The following is a 6,912-nucleotide window of genomic DNA, read 5'->3' on the forward strand; positions in this document are numbered from 1 at the left end:
CAACTACAACATTCCTCCATGGCTTTCTACGAAGAAAGGACATCTCATCCTTAGCTTGCTCGTCCCGGGCCGCTACAAAGTAAAAAATATGGACGTGTATCTTCGTCCATTAGTCGATGAGCTTAAGATTTTGTGGGAGGAGGGGGTCACGGTGCAAGATATGAGCAGGCGCGATGGTCGGCGGTCAGCCAACATTCGAGCCATTCTCATGCGGACGATGCATGACTTTCCGGGATTGGGAGAGTGCTCAGGTGAGCAGACCTTTATTCACGCCGGTAATATCTATATTTTATTTCATTCAATCAAGTATTCACTAGGTCGTGGATCGCCTTGCAGGTCTCGCTACCTCAGGTTATCATGCATGTCCATTGTGTGGGCCACAGTTAGACTCCCGAAGGTCACGAACCATGAAGAAGATTGTATATCAAGGACACGCCGCTTTCTTGCCGGAGGATCATGAACTCAGGGAAGGTTTTCTTGGACGATCTCCAGCACGTATGAACGCTGCAAGCTGGTACGAGCTGAAAATGGTAAACCTGAAATCACATCCAAATGGAATGCGACGGTTCTCAGTTTTCTACGAGTTGCCATATTGGACCCACTTACAGGTCAACCACTTGTTGGATCCCATGTATATTTTCAAAAATGTGGGCAGCTTGCTATGGGACCACATCACAGGAAAGAGAGACACTATAGGGTCACGAATGGATTTAAAAGAGGTAGGTAAGATGGAGGCGCTTTGGCCGCAGTCGAGTGCTGAAGGGGGAGTGCAGCTTCCTCGTGCTCCCTGGGTTTTGTCTATCAAAGAAGAGCGCATTGTGAAGCAAGTAATCAAGTCTATCCGCACTCCAACGGGTATGATGCGTTCTCTCAGGTCCGCATTTTCTAAAGATGACCAAATGTCTGGGCTAAAATCCCATGATTGGCATAAGATATGTCAGGTTTGTGAACAGAATGGATTTTAATTAGCGTGGACATTTTGAAATTTGAAAAGTGACCATTATTCTTAATGCTTTCTTATTTGTGGCAGTTTGTCCTACCGATCGCGATCGCGGGATGCCTAACTCCAGAAATTCGCGGGGCCATTTACAAGCTGTCGACTTTGGTGCAATGGATCTCACAGAAAGAGATTAAGACGTCCTCTATTGAATCCGCAAGGCGGGGAGCAGTTGAGACGGTCTGTCTCTTTGAGAAATACTTGCCCACTAGCATGCTCACGATACAAATTCACCTTCTTGTGCATCTTGTGGACGAAGTGGAGATTGTTGGACCTGTCCATACGCGATGGATGTTCTTCCTGGAGCGCTTCATGAAAACCCTGAAAGGCTTTGTGCGACAACGAGCTCGTCCGGAAGGTAGCATGGCGGAAGGTTGGTTGGTGTCAGAGGCGTTAGTGCATATCTCACAATGGCTACCAACGGTGGAACCAGACAATGAAATGCTATGGACGCTCAAGGACGATGACAGGTTGACTGGAGATGTGGTGGTTGGAAATGGGGTAGAAAAAAGAATGGATGCCTCAATGGAAGAAAAGGTGAATCGCTTTTGTATGTTACACCATGCCTCCATGGAGACGTGGCTCGCCAAGTACCAGATTGCAAGGCAAGATCGAGAGGAAGCGCGAGCTGAATTCCGACGCAATACGCATCACCGACCGATTCGATATCCCGAAGGCATGGAGGAGATGCCGTGGTTTATGTCAACACGATGGTTGCATGGAGCCTTGATCGCAGCATCCAGCGAAGGGACAGAGGTCTCAATGGAGGAGTGGGAGTTCTCGAGGGGATGTAGTCCAAAGGTAATGAGGGGTTTAGAATGTGTCGTATCTGAATTTATTTGCTACATCTAGTTTGAGTGTTTCAATGTGCAGTACAAAATATATAGTGCAGCGTGGTCGCGCGGACGGCATTTTCGGGTGGAGCGTATTGACAAAATGCGCTCCACAATGGACTGTGGTGTCATGGTAAGGTTTAAGCAAGAGAGCCGGCGACGAGCAACGGATCCGAACACGGTTGTGGATGAGATGGAGTATTTTGGGAATTTGCAAAGTATTATTACGGTGGATTACCGTAGCTTCTCCATGATAATATTCGATGTGCAGTGGTTCAAAGTGGTACTTGGAGGAGTTGGCGCAACAGTTTGACGAGGTCCATCTGGATTTCTCGAAATAGATTCCGAAAAAAAATGGATGGATTTGCGCGACACCTTTGTGTTGCCGGCACATTGTGAACATATACAACTAGTCATTTGCTTGCTAATTGTAATACGACATGGTTTATGTCACAATGGTTTAAAGACGGTTTGTAAGTGTTTGTGAACAGGTAATCTTCTATCCAAATCCCCGACAACCTTGATGGTGGTATGTTATACCTTCAACTCCTCGAGGTGCGAGAGTATACGATCAAAGCGATGTTCCAGGCATAGATGAAGAAAATATGCAAATAGAGGGATCGAAATTACAAGGGATGGAGGCCACCGCAAGCTTGGAGCCCGCATCGGCTAACAATGATGGAAATACAGAAGTCGTAGAATTTTTTGAGAACGAGACAGACTCGTTCTTTTGTGGTGACATGTCTATCGACCTTCTAGTGTATGCAGAGTTGTGTCAGGAGATTAACATGGGACCATAGAATACTTCATTCTTGGAGAATTGTATTACTCAATTCGTTGTTTAGATCTTCCATAAAGATAGATAAGATATGCATTTTAAGAGGGATTTTTCAAAAATGATTTATATTAATGTGCTTTGTATAGTTTAAATTGATTATTCTAACATTATTTTTTATCTGTGCAGGTATCGACATTTTCAGGATGAGACGAGGGATGAGCGATGAGGAGTTTTAGGAGATGATGGCACGTATGTCTCCAGATCAGCTCGCGAGATTCAGAGAGATAGCAGATCAGGAGCTGTCTCGTTCTTCGTCAGGGCGCTCTGCTAGATCAACTTCAGTGCGATCAGATGCTTCAGCTTCAAGCAGATGATCTCGACGCTCGCGACTTGGGCCAGAGGGAGGGACTGCGACTGCAGGAGGATCAAGGGGGTGCTGCTGTGGAGACACGGACGCGGTGTCTCCGTCTCGTCGTTCAACTAGAGCTCGGTCACCTCCAAGATTTGTCACACCTATGGGAACGTCCACTCCAATTACTCCGGCTTTTGCGCAGCCGTCGGCAAATGTCACGCCTTTTGGTGGCACCCCCTCTGGTGGCACCCCTTTGAGTGGCACTCCGGGAGAGGGCACCCCCGTCGGTACACCGGATGTTCAGGGGTCTCCTGGATATGCCCAGGAGCGTGGACGGAGATGGGAGAGGGCCCATACGAGGCACACTCCTAGGGATTATGGATACCTAGTGGATGGCAGGTCAGGAGCCATCATCATGAATGATGAGGGGAGGAGGGTGATGGCTCGCATGAGGGAGTTGTGCCAACAAGTTTTTCGGCACAACGTCTTGGATCATTGGAGAAACATACCGGAGGCGAGCAAGGAGTACATAGTAGCATTCTTGCACGAGGAGTTCCCGGTGCCAGCCGCAGTGGATAGATTCTCTACGGGCTGGATGATGGATTGCATGCGTGCATACATGTCACATAGACAATCCGACGCACGCAAGGCAATCAAGAGTGGGGCTCCAAAGCCCGAGTGGTTAGATGCAGACGACTGGCGCCGACTAAGGGAGGAGGCTACAAATTCGCCAGGACGTTGGAGTCAGCAGTGGAAGGCGGCGAGGGCACGAATCGAGACCGGATCGGTACATCATCTTGGGAGTGGCGGCCACAGGACATATTTGGAGGACTTTGTAAGTTTCTCTTTTGTTTTGCTTTTTTTTTTTTTGGAGATATTATTTGTACTGACAATCATGTTTCTAACAGTTAGCATTTTATTTTCTTTGCAGCACTCCATTACAAATCGCGATCCGCAAGGCCTTGAGACTCGATATGCAGAGAGGCACGGTCTCAGATCATTGATCGACCGATTGTACAGACGCGGCGGCCCAGTAAGTCACTCATCTTTCTTGTCCGTAGTTACCATGAGATATTTGAATGCATTATTGTATGGTGGATTGATATGTTGTTTCTTTTTCTGCAGAATCCATTTGATGCTCCTTTACAGCGGGAAGAGCTTTCGGGGGACGACGATTTGTAGCTCGCCCTTGGATCCTTAGAGCTCACATACCTTTAGTGTTTAGTCGCCCGATCTATGTAGACATTTTCTATGTATTAGTGATATTGTTTTATGATTGTATCAATCGCATTTTATGCGATATCATATATTTATTTCATCTATCAGTTTTATGATTTCAGTATACATTCTTTTTGTTTGCAAACGCTTTGTATGCAGCAGTGCAGAAACTATTTTGTATGGCTCTCATACAGCACACAGTGCTATATGTGGCAGGGCAGCCCTGCCACAAAATTTTTTTTTCTCTGTTACCGTCGCTATTTACGTCGCAAATTTACTGCACGCGTCGCTATTGTCGTCACTATCAGCGTCACAAATTCCTGTAACTGTCGCTATATGCGTCGCTATTTACGTCGCAAATGTGGCGCGTATAGCGACGCATATAGCGACGATTCTATGGCGTCGTCAATAACGACGCTTTTTGCGACGACGGGGGCAAATTTTGTTGTTTGTATTTTCGTCGCTTTAAACGTCGCTATAAGGTCTATATCTTGTAGTGTTTCCTTTTGCTATCAAGCGACCTTTACTTTTCATATCCTCAACAAAGCATCCATGAGAATTAAATTTGACATGCAAGCCCTACTCAACCATTTGACCAACAGAAACCAGGTTCTTGGTGATATTCGGGACATGAAATACATCCAACATGTATTTCTTTTTTCCATCCTACATAGACAAATGAATATTTCCAATCTACACAATAGGATGTGCAATATTATCACCAGTCTCCACAAATCCTAGTTTTTCCATTTTCCTTGCATCCTGCATCCATTCTGCATAGTCTGTCCTGTGGTTTGATGCACCTGAGTCAACATACCACACATCGTTGCTTTCTTCTACACTTGTCACATAATTAATCATGTGCTGCACCATAAATAAATGCTCATTTTTATCATCATCCTGTCTACTAGAAGATGCATAATTCCCTTATTGCAATTTTTCATTCATGATGCCATTTTGCTTTTTATAGCAATCTTTAGCCATATGACCCATTTTACCATAATAGTAGCATTCAACATTGTTGTTTGCATTTTGGCCTCTTTGCCATCCACCACGACCTCTTTGGCTCCCCCTGCCTCTAGAGTTACCACGTCCTCCTCCATAGGACTGGTTTTCTTGAGTTTGCTGCATATTCTGATTTCTACCATGACCTCCAGATCGGCCTCCTCTACCTCTGCCTCTACCTCTTCCAGCATTTGAGTAGAAGACAGCTTCTTTTGAAGTTCCTCCTGAAGAAGATGCACCACCATTTCTCTGCTCCTCAGAAATTAGAATAGCAATCAACTCCTCAAAATCAGGAAATCTTTCACGAACGGAAATGGATATTCGAAACTGTGCATAATCCTTTCCTAGACCATTCAATGTCACAAAAACTAAATCATCATCTTCCACTGGCGACCCAATGGAAGCAAGTGCATCTGCAATCTTCTTCACCTTCATGTGGTAGTCATCGATGCTCATACTTTCTCTTTGCACATTGTGCAACTCTTGCTTGAGCTGCATTTTCCTGGCTTGCGTATTTGTGCTATACATTTTTTACAGAGTATCCCATGCCTCCTTTAGCGTACTTGCATCCTGAATATGCACAATCATAGAGTCTGAAATACTGATAGACAGCCAGTACATAACTTTTATGGCTCTCTCATGCTATCCTTTAAATGCCTACATTTGCTGTTGATTGGGAACATCAGGAAGAACTGGTTCTTCTTCATTTCTTGCAACGAATTCCCAATATCCTTTTCCCATAAGGAAATTCATCATTCTAAACTTCCATGCTTGGAAGTTATTCTTGTCAAGCTTTTTAGTGACAATCTATGAAAGAGAATTAGATGCCATTACAGAACACTGCAAAATATCCTGTCAACTGTAGAACAATGGTCACACAGCAAAAACAGGGCCTTTTTCTGAGTGCGTGTGGAAAACTTCCACCTCCAAAACAGGCACCGAAATGGCCTCAAATCAAAAAAACAGGGCAACCAAGGGCTAAAGCCCTTGCCCGCAGCATATACTACCCTCTTGCTACACCGCGAAGGGTCTCTCAATCTGAGACAATGCACTCTTACACTTTCCGGTTGTGCTACCTGTAAAGACTTGCTCCCAAAACAGAAAAATGAAAGCAACACTGGTCCTCTTACCAGAACACCGCGAACTTGGTTTGCTTTCTTGAGCTCCTTACCACGAACAAGGCTCTGATACCATGTCAAGATTGTGGGAGAGAAGGAAGGAGCGTCACTTGTAGCTTTCTTGCTTGCACAATGGGGGAATACACACACAGGTGGAGACTGAAAACAGTTTTCCTCTTCTTAGTTGTGTAAGCCAAAAAAGAACTCTAGTACATAGAAATAGAAGAACCCTATATATGGGTCTCAAACCAAACTCAACTAACTAAGGTGGCATACTAACTGAGCCACGAACTAGAGTAGATAAGGATAGCTGTCATCTAGCTATTATTCATGGGCGGTGTACCAACCGCATCTATAGCTAACAAGTCGGTGATATAAATGTATAACGATTACCCTGGCATATCACGAGTGGAGCTCGATATCTCAACAACTATTACTAAAACCAATGCAAAGCACTTGCCATTCTCTAAAGCATCAAAAGAACCTACATGCTAAGGATCTAGTACACATTACACATCAAACACGTAGCTTTACATATAAAAACATGTTCTTATTTTCTATTCCAAGTGGCCTAAGAATTCATTTTGTTTGTTCATAGCAATGTCATATCT

Source organism: Lygodium microphyllum, chromosome 15 (assembly GCF_053477565.2).
Source record: "Lygodium microphyllum isolate KBCC chromosome 15, Lygodium_microphyllum_v1.1.10, whole genome shotgun sequence".
NCBI lineage: Eukaryota > Viridiplantae > Streptophyta > Polypodiopsida > Schizaeales > Lygodiaceae > Lygodium > Lygodium microphyllum.